Below are 15,076 nucleotides of genomic sequence, written 5' to 3'. Positions count from 1 at the left end.
AAATTCTTGAAGGGAGTACACCAAACATTATTAGTGATTGCCCCTAAGTATTTTAATTATACATAATTTGTATTTATTGCCTTTTACACCTTTACTCTAAAAATCAGCTATAATGAATGTATATTGCCTTTTAATAAAAAATGCTATATATTTTTAAACTATATGATAAAGAAAATGCACATTATGTGCAGCAGATTGGAAAGAAAAACAGCTATTCATTGCAATGACAGAGAATAATTTGTGTGATACCTCTTAGAGATGTAGTCCTATCTTGCCACCTTGAAATGATAATAAATAACAACCACTCTTACAGTGAAGCTGTGTCAGAGTGCTACAATGGGAAGCCAAAGTAATATTAATGGTCCCAAAGTTATACGTCAAGCAAATTCAAAAGTTCCCTAGAGAACAATGTTGGTAGAATAAATACTCAAGAATAGAAGACCATACTTCTGGTAAATAGTGCTCTTTGTGAGGTGGCATAAACAGAATAAGTTTTAACAGCATTTAAGATATTAGTCAGTATACTAATTTTTGTTGTATGGTGATGAGTATTTCAAGAGTTATGTTACTAGATTCACATAATCACCACATAAAGAGTGGATGAAAATAAACAACAATTGGAAAATTTTGGTCCACATAACCGCATTTAATAATTTATTTGTATTAAAAGGTTTATAAGATCATTATATCTGCAAGTTTATGAATATATCTATCCTTCAAACATAACTTCCTTTCTTTAATTTCTCCCTATCCCACCCAAGCTTGTGATAACATTATTTCAATGACTTTGAACCAGGGATTAATCACTTTGAATCAGATGTTACCAAGACTCAAATCCACAATATGATGTTAGAAACATAAAATTTTTTGTTTACAAAATACTTTTGTTGAATATAGTGAGAGATGGAATAGTATAGTCATCGAGATCATGGACTCTGAAGTCAGATGCGTGGGCTGGAGTCCTGACTCAGCCACATACCAGCTATGTGGGCTTGGACAATGCACTAAAGCTCTCGGTGCCTCCATTCTTTCATCTGTAAAATGAGGATGATAATGTTTCCTATCCCAAAGAAGTGTAGTAAGGATTGATACATATAACATTCCTAGAACAACCTGGGCAATATGATGAATATTGGCTTTTTTTAATAGTGAATTACCATTTCCACATACTGACTAGTGCTCTATTAGCTTGAATTATCAAAAATTATTTGAAAACAGAAGTAAGCTGGAAAAAGTTTACAGAAATGATTTAATTGCATTCAGGTGTTAGTTAATACCTTGAGGAAATTAGACTGTAAAAATTAGAAGCTAGTAGTTCTGACTTCAGTAGATTCAAACTTTTTTCTCAATGACTTCTCAGCAAGAAATAAATTTGCCATTGCACACAAACATCCATTTACAGTACCCACATCCACACATACACAAACGTATTCACATGTACACACCTAAAAAATGTTTCATGAAGCAGCACTCATTGTAATATTCTCTACTCTGTTTTATCTCAGTTTATTAAAATGTTGGTAGTAATCTACTACTGATTTCGCCATCATTAATGAGTCATTACATGGAATTACATGGAAGGTAATTACATGGAAAAAATAGGTGCTCTTCCCATTTCTGGCCACTTTTCAGCCCAGTCTTGCCCTGTAGTACCAGGGCTGAGCTCTGCCTTAGTACAAAGGGAAACAGAGACTCTTCCAGATCTTCTCGAAGATTCCCAACCAGATCAGACTACCCTGATGTCTAGTCCTGCCATCAGCTACTTATCCTTCCCAGCACTCCTCTGAACATGCAGGACATGGGAAATGAACACTCCTGCCTGGGGAAATAAAGACCTCTCTATGACCTAAAGTTCTTCTGCCTGTTCTGAAAGTGGGAGGCATGAAGTTTTAGAAAGAAGGGGTCATTAAACCTCTGGAGAGCTGTGAAGAACTTCTTTCCCGCCCCAGAATAGAAATTATGACCCCTGCCCTTTCACCCAATTTGTGGCCAAAGCAGCCACAAATAGCATCTAATTTAATCCTTAGACAGTTAAACACATAACAAAGTTTTAGGGATGGAAATTTTGTAGGGACAAGGCCAGATTGAGTATATTTTTAGAGAAATAAAGCTTATCTCATACCACAAAATCACTTGAAACACGGTCCACTCATTTTTTCTTTCTCTACTCATGCCAACTGTACATCACCAAATTCTACCTTTAGTCATGATTCACATTTCGTACATTCCTTAAAGTAGCTCTACTCCTTGAGTTCCACACTTGGTAGGTTGCATTAGGGATATGAGAATTTCACCTCACAAACACAATATTAAATAAGAGTTCTGGAGATAGATGGTGGTGAATGTGATTGCACAATAATGTGAATGTACTTAATGCTGCTAATCTGTACACTTAAAAATGGCTAAGATGGCAAATTTTATGTTTTGTGTATTTTACCACAAATAAAAAGATAATTTTTAAAAAGATATTAAATAGAGGTCCTTTAAAATTCAGATTATACACTTTGATTTTCCTCCCACTTTATTCCCTCATCACCAAAAAAAGAAAAAACCACAAGAAAGTGTCATATGCTACACTTTGCTAGTCAAGTAAAATTCAGTTATTTAGATCTTTGAGTCTAAATCCATCCATCATCACTTGCTAATTTTTGCGGTTGTGGGCAATAACCAGAGGAAACAGAAATAACCTTCTTAATCTTTTGTTGACTCAAAAGTTTCCACACATCCAACCACCCCACCTGAACTGAAAAAGTACTCCATAATAAAAGTCTCCATAAATAGACTAATATTTTTACTGATGCCAGAATTGACATATTAACTTAAGCTTTGTGTCAGAAACCTACTGGCTTAAATTGAGCAGTCAAAAGTAATAAAAATATACTCAAAGAATTATATAAATAGGCTATCCCAGAAAATATGAAAATAGAGGATTTGTTCAAAGCTTCTGCTTGGCTACACCTCGAAAACTCAAGAAAACAAGGACTTTTTTGGGGGGTGCCTCTATTAAATGAGGCTTTAAAGAAAACCAGAGGAGCAGTTCATTTAACATGAGCTTCTCATTGACCTTGTAAGGCATCCATCCAGCATCTTTAAAACAAAAGAACACTGTGAATAAGTACACTGTCTTACCATTGAATTTTGATGGCCTTATAAGCCACTCAAGCTTCACCTTTGTGACTAATGTGTCGTCGGAATCTATTTCTAGTCATTTGGGGGATAGCTTTGTTGTAGCTTCCAATTACCATAGTATATATGCTTCTCTCTCATGCTCATCTTATTACCCAAACCAAACACTCTACTTACTACGAACAAAGTTACTTCATGTAAAATTCATTTTAAAAATCTTTTAACTTTAGGCTTTTTTCACAGTGCTTGAATAATGCATTTACCATCTGAGTCTTAATTCTAGACTTGAAGTGTACCTCATTCAAGCGTAATAGCTTGACCACACTCTCATGCCCCAAAACACCCCTCCTGATTTCCCAAAATGATTGATTATATAGGAAAGACAGTATGATTGAAGGGATGAAGAAACACATTTAAAATTTAAGGCCAACTATCAAATACCTATTTTTCAATGAACAAGACCACTTAAGCCAAAGGGATTAAGAAAACCATATTTTGTGGCAGTGTTCTAATCTAGAACTAAAAGGAAGTTCTAGATAAAAACAGCTAATCAAAGTTTCCAATCAAAAATTCTGTAGTTCTGTTCTGTTCTGTAGTATACAAACACCATACTATAAGGAGTGGAAGGGAGGTAGTCAAATATATCTAGAATTTCAAGGACAAACAATACAAATAGCCTCGACTAGATCATATTTCATAGAACTATCAATGTCCAAATTATATCAACAGCAAGATTTTTTTTAAACTTGCCAAAAGAGATTTTGAAATTTACATAATGATCAAAGATGAAGATTTAGATGTGAACACCTTGAAGTAAAAACCTCTTTATTAAAAAGGAAATCTCAACCTCGGAGCCTTGAAGTCCTAAATCTGTAATCAAAGAAGTGTAGCTCACCCAAAATGTTAGTGGAATTTTATTTGCATTAAAGAAAAAGCTATTAAGTAACTAAGAAGGGTGAAAGATATCAAATGCGTTTCATACATTGGCCAATTCACCTTCCTTTCATCTTTAGATACTCCTCCTGAAAACTTTTAGGCCCACATCCAGAAAACCATTCCAAATGACTCATATATATCAAACTCTTATTATCATCACAGTCTACTCTGCTTAATCTAGTGACTTCAAGAACTGTTGCTTTTTCAACTCCCAATTCTGACTCTGATTATTACTAACACCTCCTACCACTCAACTCAAGAAGAAGAAAGGGAATGGGATAAGAAAAGTAAAAAGAGGAAAGAAAAAAGGGAAAATCATGTGAGGAATCAATGGAAGGAAAACACAAGTAAAATCATTGTTATAATAGGGCAAAATATCTCACCTATTGTTTTCCTTTTCCCTAATTTACTAAATTCAGTAGCCACATATTGAAAACTTTTCTAATAATAATAGCTAATATGGACTGAAAATCTATTATGAGCCAGGCATTGCTCTAAACACCTTACAAATATTATCTCATTTCATACTCACAACAACTCAATGAGGTAGGTACTATTAATATTTCATTTTATAAACAAAAAAGTTGAGGCACAGACTTGATCCAGATCACACAGCTAATAAATACCACATCCAGAATGCAACCGAAGCAATCTAATTCTGGAAATCATTTTTTTACCTGGTATGTTACATTGTTTTTCTGTGTGAGAGGACCTGCTAACCACATCCACTTCCAGTGGGTTCCATTATAATACTATGCACTTAGCAGGGAGGGAGATCCTAGAGATTCATTCCTTCAATAAACATTTATGATGAACAGACTCTAGCTTTAGCCGCTGGAAAGGAACACAAAAATGAATAAATCATAGTTCAAGCCTTAGATAAACTCACAGTCTAGTGGAGGATATATTATTACAACACAATGAAAACAGTGCTTATAGAACTATGTCCAAATTGTTATTGGGGACCTGGGAATGGAGTGACTAACTTCATGGAGAATGTCAGGGAGATGTCACAGAGAAGGTGATAAACAATCTAAGTTTTTTATTTTTTTATTTTTTTAATTTTTATTTATTTATTTCTTCCCACCAAAGCCCCAGTAGATAGTGGTATGTCATTGCTGCACATCCTTCTAGTTGCTGTGTGTGGGACGCGGCCTCAGCGTGGCCAGAGGAGCCGTGCGTCGGTGCATGCCCGGGATCCGAACTAGGGCCGCTGCAGCGGGGTGCGTGCCCGGGATCCGAACCCGGGCCGCCAGCAGCAGAGCGCACGCACTTAACCGCTAAGCCACGGGGCCGGCCCCAATCTAAGTTTTTTAAAAGACAAGTAGGAGTTTCCAGAAAATAGGGAAGGTGGAGGAGTAAGTAGGTATCCATGTTTTGGATAATAATAAAGATTCACTTGTTAACAAAAAATTTTTGGTGCACATATACACAAGGGTTTGTGTTAGGTCCATGGAAGACATAAAAATAAATAAAATACAATCCCTTCTTTCAATAAATTTGTAATCTAGGAGGGGGGATAACACACAAAGGAATATTTCAAGGCTGTAAGTTTTTTAGAATGTTCTAAGATTTTTAGAAGACACTCTTTAGTTGATTTTCTTAGAATGAATCCAAAGAATTCTGGGAAACTGATGCCTGTTCTGCTTCTACAACCATGAGTCCAGGACTGTGGGTAGGTCAGCTGAACTAACCTCCGAGTCTGAGGGTAATGGATGAGGACTGAATGTACTGCCACAATCACATTTTGCATTTTATAACGCTGAGATCTATGAGGTGTACCCGGACCAGGTGAGGGAATATCAGCACATATCCAGACTAGGCAATGTGTGGGCCTTCTGTGGCCTTATGCAAAAACACTGCACATGGAAAGGGGCAAGTTACACTTCCAGAAAGACTTGCAATCTGCATTCACAATTGCGTAATCCCTGGTTAGACGGGGCCACTAGAAGCTTGCATCTTTGTACCAGATGATGAGGCTGATCTTGCTCCCACTTGTCCTAACTGCACTTTGTACTGCACCCTTAACCTAAGAAAAATGTGCTTCATTTACTCAAAGGGTATCTATGTCTTGTCTTTCTGTTAATTCAAGCCTGTTAATAAAATTTTCCAGTATGACAATTGGGCAAGGAATTGAACAAATTATATAGGAGTTCAGAAGAAGCAGCTCCTGTTGATTAAATAATCAAAGAGTTCTTGGAGGAAATGGCATTGAAATTTTAACTAATTGAATCTATCATCAAACAATCAAGATTTCAGTCTAACTCACCCCCGTACTGATTGATACATTCACTAATTAGATAAGTTAATATATCCAAAAATTTTAGAGTCCAGTATTGCTGGCCTTGGAGACTTCCTGGCCTTTATAAGGACCAATTTTACCATTTATTTATAAAGAGAAAATTGTTAATTCCCTCATCCACAGGTTCTTACAGGTATCTTATGATACTAACCAAGTATGACAACAATAACAATAAACATCTATTGCATAGTTCTTTATAATTTACATAGTATTTTTTAAGATTATTGTCTCATTTGATTTCTCCAGTAACCCTGTGAAATATTAGTCAAGTTTGGTGACTTGCCCCAAGCCACATGGCTAGCAAGAGGACGAGCCAGCTTTTCTCTGTTATCCCACCATTGAGTCCCAGTCTGACTGAACCCACCTTGGGAACTCCTCTCAATCCATGAATTATTAACCTCCTCTTCTTTCTCTGAGAATTGCCTCCACTTTATCCTCATAGGTATACCCAGCCACAAGCAGCCATGTTGTACCACATAACATCTCCACTCAGGCCATAGTTAATTGGCCCTCAAGTATACACTGAACCAAACTGGAAAGTCAGATTCTCTAAAGGAAGACTTTGGGAATTGACACCGAGATAAGGTGAGTTTGTCTCTCCATGTGCCAGGAAATAAAGTATATAAATTTAGGAGTAATGAGAGGCCACATTCACCCTGAGAACAAATGTTAGAGAAGAGTCTGCAGAGAGAGGGATGAAGTAGAAGCACAAAGAGAATCAAGGAACAGACACAAATAGAGTACCCCGTGGCTTTGCCATTCTTGTTCTAGTCCTTTGAAACCTGGCTATGTTCTTAGCCCTGTATCCCATTTCCTTTCATTTGGCTTGAGTTGTTTTCTATCACTTAAAACCAGGGTCTTAAATACTAATATTGCAGAATCTGTGTAAGACCAGTTAATATTAGCACTCTCCCTAGGCTACCTGGCCAAAAGAAAGGGAAGGAAGGAAGAGAGGGAAGATGGAAGGAAGAAAGGAAAGAAAGGAGGGAAGAAAGAAGGAAGGGGAAGGAAGAAAGAAGGAAGAGAGAGAGAGAAGGAGAGAGGGAGGAAGGGAGAGAGGAAGGAAGGGAGGGGAGGTTATTTTCTGTATCTGTTATCTATAGCCACAGTCTTTCAAAACCCCCACTCTGCTCCACCATAAAGAAGGGAGTAGAGGGGGCCGGCCCAGTGGCATAGCGGTTAAGTTCGTGTGCTCCACTTCAGCGGCCCGAGGGTTCGCAGGTTCGGATCCTGGGCACGCACTGACACACCACTTGTCAAGCCGTGCTTTGGTGGTGTCCCATATAAAGTAGAGGAAGATGGGCGCAGATGTTAGCCCAGGGCCAATCTTCCTCAGCAAAAAGAGGAGGATTGGCATTGGATGTTAGCTCAGGGCCGATCTTCCTCACACACACAAAAAAAGACAGGAGTAGATTCATGGCCTGGGTTTCAAAGATGTGTGCCTGTGCTTGGTACAGAAACAATGGATTTGGTGGGGGAAAAAATTTTTTTTTCCAGACTAATCTTAACACTGCTTTGGGAAAATGAACCAGGTGGTAGCATGTAGGATGGAATGTGTTTGGGAGTCTGGGGTAGGGGTAGGAGCGATAGACAAGAGGGATCAGTTGGAAATTGAGAACGAGCCTTAACAAAGAAAAGACCGCACAAATAGAAAGAAAAAAAAAATGATATGAAAAATGCTGAGAAAGAAGACTGGATGACACTTAGCAACCAATTGACTGGGATAGGGGAGGAAAGGAGGAGTCACAGATAACGGTCACCAGTCTGGGGCCTGGGTGACTACAAGAATGATAAGACCAGTAACTCAAATCTGAAGTCAGGAGGAGCACTGGTTTAAGGGTTTGGAGATCATGCATAAATGAGGTATCTGCCTGGTGTCGGTGGAAACAGGAGGAAATACAGCATGCAGCTACAGATATGGGAGTCTGTCAACAGGGCTGACAGTTGACAGGAGCTCAGTTAAGCTGAGCTTTACAGAGAGAGAGAGAAGGACAAGAGCAAATCCCTGGGGAGGGTCTACACTTAGGAATGAACAGATTGGGGGAAATATGACCGAACAACCACAGGAAAAGCAGATAAAATCACGGTGGCACAATGTCACTGATACTAAGGGAGATGAATGTTTTAAGGCGGGGGAGGGAGTCAACAGTTTGAAACACCTCAAGGAGGTCAGGAGAATTGAGAATTTGAGAATAGCCGCCAAAATTCACATTAAGAAGTCACTGAGCACTTTCAGTACCTTGACTAGAAAGAATATCAAATCACGAAGGTCTTAGGAGTAAGTAGTTAGGAGCAGGTGAGGAGAACTCTTTCAGGTGTGTTTGGAGGTGAAGAGAAGCAGGGAAGAGAGGCCTGATTGTGAGCCCTTTCTTTTTTCTTTTTCTTTTGTTTGGTTGGTTGGTTGCTTTGAGTTTGGTTTTTTTTTTTGAATGTTGACCATCTGATGGTAGGTACGGGGGAAAGGCCCAGTGAACCCAGAGAATGAAAACGCATAAAAGAGAGTAAAATTGGTAGGAATCAGATCCTGGAGGGGACAAAAAGCACCAGTGTTCCTGAAGGGGAAAATCTGATTTGGAGAGGAAGACAGTGAAGTGTGACGTCTTCCACCCTCTCCGTAAAATCGAAAAGAGGTCTCCCTCAAGATGATGATGTTGGCATATGACATCACAGCCCGTAACACAGGCCTAGGAGACAGTCAGCACTTAACAAATATTCACTGAATGAATAAATGAATCTGCTACTCAAATAAACATGCGTGAATATATGTATAAGTATTTTTGTTGCTGATGGTTTTTAATAATTAGTTTAGAAGAGAGCATTTTATAGCCATTAGCCCTAGAGAGCCAGAAATAGTACGCTTCACTTGCCTCAAACATCAGAGAAGAGAAATGTAATTGCCTGCCATATCCGAGTTAATTCAGCCACACCTATACACTCAGAAGCCATAACATTGGCAGAATAATTTGCCATTATGAAAGACAAAGTCATATAAACAGAGAGCATTTTCATTTCCATAAAGGAAATTCCATGACACCATTTCCACATGACCTTCCTCTAATGTCACTGTTTTCCCATAAAATGACATTGTGCCTTCTAGCACTAACATTCTGAGGGTAGCACGCATTCCATTTCCAGTGACAAATCAAATAAGGTAGGTCAGGGTATGGGCAAGGCACAGTAAAGATTCTCACACGCTCAAAATCAAGACTAAGAGCTGCAGATGATGGATGATTACAGCCTACTGCACCCTTCGGCAGAAAACCTAATAAAACTCACTCAAGGTGATAGCAAAAGAAGCTGTTACACACAATGTAAATAAAACGTAAAGTTATTAAAAAGAACAAGAGCTTGGATCATTTTTGGAATATTGGAACGTTACTAATTGCCATTTGTCTATGCTCTTGAAAGGAAATGTGCTAAATAATCCAGTTTTCTGAAGAAGCAAATGATTTAGTGGCCTCGGACCTTAGTTGTCTTTCTTCCTAGGAGCTAATGCAGGGGTTCTTGAAATTTTCTGTGCCATAGACCTCTTTGGAAGTCTGGTGAAGCCCATGGACTCCTTCTCAGAATAAAATTTATAAATGCATAAAATAAAATAGGTTTACAAAAGCAACTGAAATTGAAAAGCAATTGAAATACAGTTATCAAAATATTAAAAGAAAGCGTTGTGATATGGTAATATGCAACTTCTTGATTAATATATTAAATAACCACATTGGTAATGGAGATAACTACTATAATTCAAATATGGTAATTAGCATGAACAACATTTCAAAAAAACTATGATGTATAAGGAAATACAAAAATATCAATGATTTCTATTGTGACAGAATCACAGGTATACATTAACATAATGTAGCACTCCTTGGCTCCATGGTTTGGAGCCTAGATTCATAATTAAAAGAAATTCTAAGTTTCAGTTTCAGCTTAATAAAAATAAAGAATTTTTGCTGTGAACCTGAATTCACAGACCCAGGTTAAGAACCCCTGATTGTCCCTTTTATAAATAGTACAAATACAATTGGTGTTCACCAACTATGATTACTAACTAACTAAACACAAGCTTTTACCTTCTAGAACTATTAAGAAGACTTCACTGAGTGATCAGAGAGCACAGACACAGAACTGTGACTGCAGCTGGCATGGGACAGACTCAAGTCCACGATATGCGGAAGCTCTGATACACTCTGAGAAGCAATGTCCAAGAAATCCACTTTACCACTATGCTGGCTCCCAGAAAGGCCCTGAGGAAGGAGGAGTGCAGTGGGATTCCTTCAGTTATCCCAGCCCAGCGTGAATTGCTCTCTGTGTCCTGAGACCCATAATGTGCAAATGACCATCTTAAGCATCTAAGATCATGTGGCTAAGTATGTTTCTCTCTGCAATATGTTTGTTGATTAAACTTCTACCAGAAGAAAGACTCATTTCACCAAAGTTCTAAGTTAGGCATTGTTCATTAAAATATTAATAAAAATATGATAATTGGAATTTTATACTAAGAGCATATGTAAAACACATATGAAACACTTAAAAAGCAAAACCACAGAAGTACAGATTTCTTTTTGTTTAGTTAGTTGGGTAACTATTATTGGTATTGAGTTGTCCTTATTGCAAAGGTCGGGAGAAATAGCCTTTAACCCACGTTCTATAGCATTTGAGGCATTTGATGATATATGAGACAGGAAATAATCATAAAGGAGGCAATAATCAGTAATAGGATCTTCGTGGCATTACTCAAGACTGAATTTATTATTTGCCCACCTAAAACCAAGTGTATTCATTTCCTAGAGCTGCCATAGCAAATTACCACCAAACTGGTGGCTTAAAATCACAGAAATTTGGGGCTGGCCCAGTGGCACAGCAGTTAAGTGCACGCGCTCTGGTGCAGCGAACAGGTTCGGATCCTGAGTGCGCACAGAGGCACCGCTTGTCAAGCCATGCTGTGGCGGCATCCTATATAAAGTAGAGGAAGATGAGCATGGATATTAGCCCAGGGCCAATCTTCCTCAGCAAAAAAAGTGGAAGATTGGCATTGGATGTTAGCTCAGGGCTGATCTTCCTCACGAAAACAAAAAACAAAAAACACAGAAATTCATCCTCTCACTGTGCCAGAGGCCAAAAGTCCAAAATCAAAGTGTTGGCAGGATTGGTTTCCTCTGGAGGCTCGCGGCGGGGAATCTGTTCCATGCCTCTCTCCTAGCTTCTGGTGGCTGCCCGCAACCCTTGGTTTTCCTTGGCTGGGGACTGCATAACTCCAGTGTCTGCTTCTCTCTTCATCTGGCCTTCTCTCTGTGCCTCTGTGTCTCAAATCTCTCTCTCCTTTCTCTTATAGGACACCGGTTATTGGATTTAGAGCCCACCCTAAACCCAGGATGATCTCATCTCAAGATCCTTAACTAACTATATCTGCAAAGACCCTATTTCCAAATAAGGTCACATTCACAGATCCTGGGGGTGAGGCTAGAATATGTATCTTTTTAGGGGACACGATTCAACCTACTACAGCAAAAATCCTAATATTCCACACACTCTAGCTACAGAGGCTTTTGGTAAAAGATGATCAGAGGCGATGCAAAGCATTTTTTTCTTACAGACAGTATCAGTAGATACTTCTGTATTTTAAAAAACTGCATATCATAAACTCCTAGCATTGCAAATATGTCCAATAAACACAGGGAGTATATGTATCTACAGAAATGAAATAGAGTTGGTACAGACTGTGTAGTTGAGACAGAAAGTTAAGATATTTTAGGGACTTAACTTTGAGAAATTATAGACACAGACCAGGAACTCCCAGCAATCATCTCTGAAATGAGCTGTGTCTAGGCTAGCCCTGGAGAGTGTGGGCCAGCGTAGGATGTAAAAAGAGAATGTTCCCTTAGTCACTGCTGCCTAAGGGTGTTCCCAGTTTTTTAGAGAAATAGGCTATCACCCAACCATGCTGGAGCTATGACTGAATTGTTTAAGATATGCTGTCTATATTTGTTCTAAAATTACCTTTTTCTCAGTTTTAAAAAATTTATAGTTCATCTAGTGGTATATAGCCAACTCTACGAAACTAATGCTTTTATGTTTACATAAAGTACTAAAACAATGGGGGAAAAGGCTCTTAAGGTGGTGCAAAGAAAAATGGTATCTGAACGGGGTAGACCAACTGATACTTGCAGTCATATTGTTCAGAAAGAAGAAATTGCCTGATGCCCAAACATGGATATTCTTGTTTGGATCCAACATCCTTCACATATCCTAAGATTTTGAAAGCTAGGTGCTAAGGTATGGTGATGTAGCCTTTATCCACATATCTAACTCCACAAATGTTTTCCATGTCTTCAAAATAGAAAGCATATCATCATCTAAAAATTAGAAATATGCATGCAAATGTGTAAATATTTTATCAATTTGTTCATTTTTTTAACGATATTATACAGTTCTTTGTAGATGTATCGTCCTTCTTAGACTTACTAAGTAGACTAACCGTGTCTTTCTGGAGAGAATCCTGTCTTATTCTTCTTTGGTATCTCCCATAATACCTAGCACAGTTCTTGGTGTATAGTGAATCCATGATCAATGGTAGCTACAAGATCTCCTAATACTTGATACTAAATGGTTGTTCCTTCTTATACAAATGACCACCTACAAATGTAATGATCTGAAGGGATTCATATTAGATAAACACCGCTCAATATTTTCCCCCTAAAGTAACAATGAAACCTGAGTTTGAGTAGCACCTAATTGTGCTGGTACACTCTGTACCTCAGTTTCCTCATTTGTAAAATGGGGATTATAGTTATACCTGCTTCAGGGTTGTTGTGAGGTTTAAATAGCTTAATATTTGGAAAGTGTCCAGAAGAATGTCTGGCACATAGAAAGTTCTATATAAACGTTTTTGTTAGTAGCAGTGTTCATATTATTGTTATTCACTAGACTTCCAGAAATAGGTTTGTTTGAAGGAGTAAATACAATAATACATATTTTATTCAGCATTGCTGGGGCACAATGTCTTCCAAATTATTGAAGTTACTACCTTTAAGCAGTCATTCCATCAGTCAGTATTTATTGAGCATCTATTGTGTGCCAGCCACTGTAATACAGTAATACAATCATGAAGAAGAGGCAGTCCCTCACCTCAATGAGCTTACACTCCAGTGGGAAAAGAAATACATAAACACATCAATAAAAAATAAGATAATATGTACTATGAAAGAAATAAAATTGTGTAATGTGACATACAGTGTCTGCCTGAAAAGTGGTGGATGGGAAAGCTAATTTGAGCTAAGAAGGTCATTAAAGGCTACAAGAAGAGAAATTGAGCTGAGACCAGAATAATGAGGCAGTCACCTGTAGATCTGAGCAAAGAGCCCAAGCAGAAGCAATGGCAACTATAACATGCAAACATCCCAAGATAGCAACAGGTGCTCAAGGTTGGTGCATTAAGTCATTGCTTGAATGCTGTCAGATACTATCCAGTGGAGAGGGATAAACTGATGACTGCGAAAAAGAAGAGGGTAATTGGAGGAATGAAGTCTTCAGGAAGGTAGCATGGGGTGGGATCCAGAGTATATCACAAGGGAATGGCCTCAGAGAGGGGCAAAGAGACTTGGCGAGTCTGTATGAATATGGTGGGCTCTTAGAATTAGTGGAAGGAAAATTAAATGGTGGTGAAATCATAACATGTGAGTGAACAGGGAAGGGAAGTAGAGGTTTAAGGAGTCATTACAGAGAGTGAGAAATTGAATATGCTTGGCAGGGACAGTCAGATGGCACTTAGTGTAGTGTGCCTGTGCCATGTGTGGTCATGGATTTGAAATGACTTTAGCCAGCATGATTGTTTGATTTTCTCCAGGAATATTTAGCTGCTTGAGTGGAGGTGCGAAGTGGACAGTTAGTTGGGTGAAACCAGAGTTGAGATTTTCCCAGGCAAGGAAAATGGCCAAAGAGATGGCCGAGGGAATCAAGAAACATTTGCAAGAAAATGATCAGAGTAGTACAGGAAATCTCATCTTGGTAAGAAGGGAAGTGAAAAGATGGGGGAAGCAGGAGCAAGTGATGAATATAAAAAATAAATGACAAGGGGAGGGGATTGGAGGTACTGATGGAGACAGAGACCTGCAAGAGTGGGATCAACAGGGTAAGTGAGCTGGAGGGACAAGAGGTAATGATCAATCAGAAAATGAGGTGTTTCAAATTAAAGCGCGGCAGTTGTTAGTAATGAAAAGGTATAAGTGGTGACTACAGAGTGGTTTCAGAGAGAGAAGGAGGGTGGATCAATATCAAAAACTGACTTTGAAGTTTTCATTACAATCATTTTGGATAGAAATGCCATTAAAATGGTTTTTACACCATTCCTTGTATTATTGGAGTAGACTAAACATAATTTTTTTCTAGAAGTAGTGTTATCAATATAAAGATTAACTATATTATGACATTTATGGTAATTCCCTCAGTATTTCCTGATTGTTTTGCCCCTGCAATAAATTATCCCAGACGCTCATATTTGGAGTCCTTGAGTCTGCTTTTTAGAGTATTTTTCAGAGTTTTCTTGTCTCTTCCTTTGTTCCTTTCAGGCATAGTAGCCTGAAAACTAGACTTAGAGTCAACTAAAACGTCTCTGAGTGAGGGTCTTAAAGGCACTACATCGAAGTCCATGAACTTGACTGAATCAGTTTGGGTTTCTTAGGTGTCTTTTACTTGGCTTCCTTCCCTCTGGTCAAA

Source organism: Ceratotherium simum, chromosome 1 (assembly GCF_057802395.1).
Source record: "Ceratotherium simum simum isolate JZ-2026a chromosome 1, ASM5780239v1, whole genome shotgun sequence".
Lineage (NCBI taxonomy): Eukaryota > Metazoa > Chordata > Mammalia > Perissodactyla > Rhinocerotidae > Ceratotherium > Ceratotherium simum.
This window is presented reverse-complemented; position numbering follows the sequence as displayed.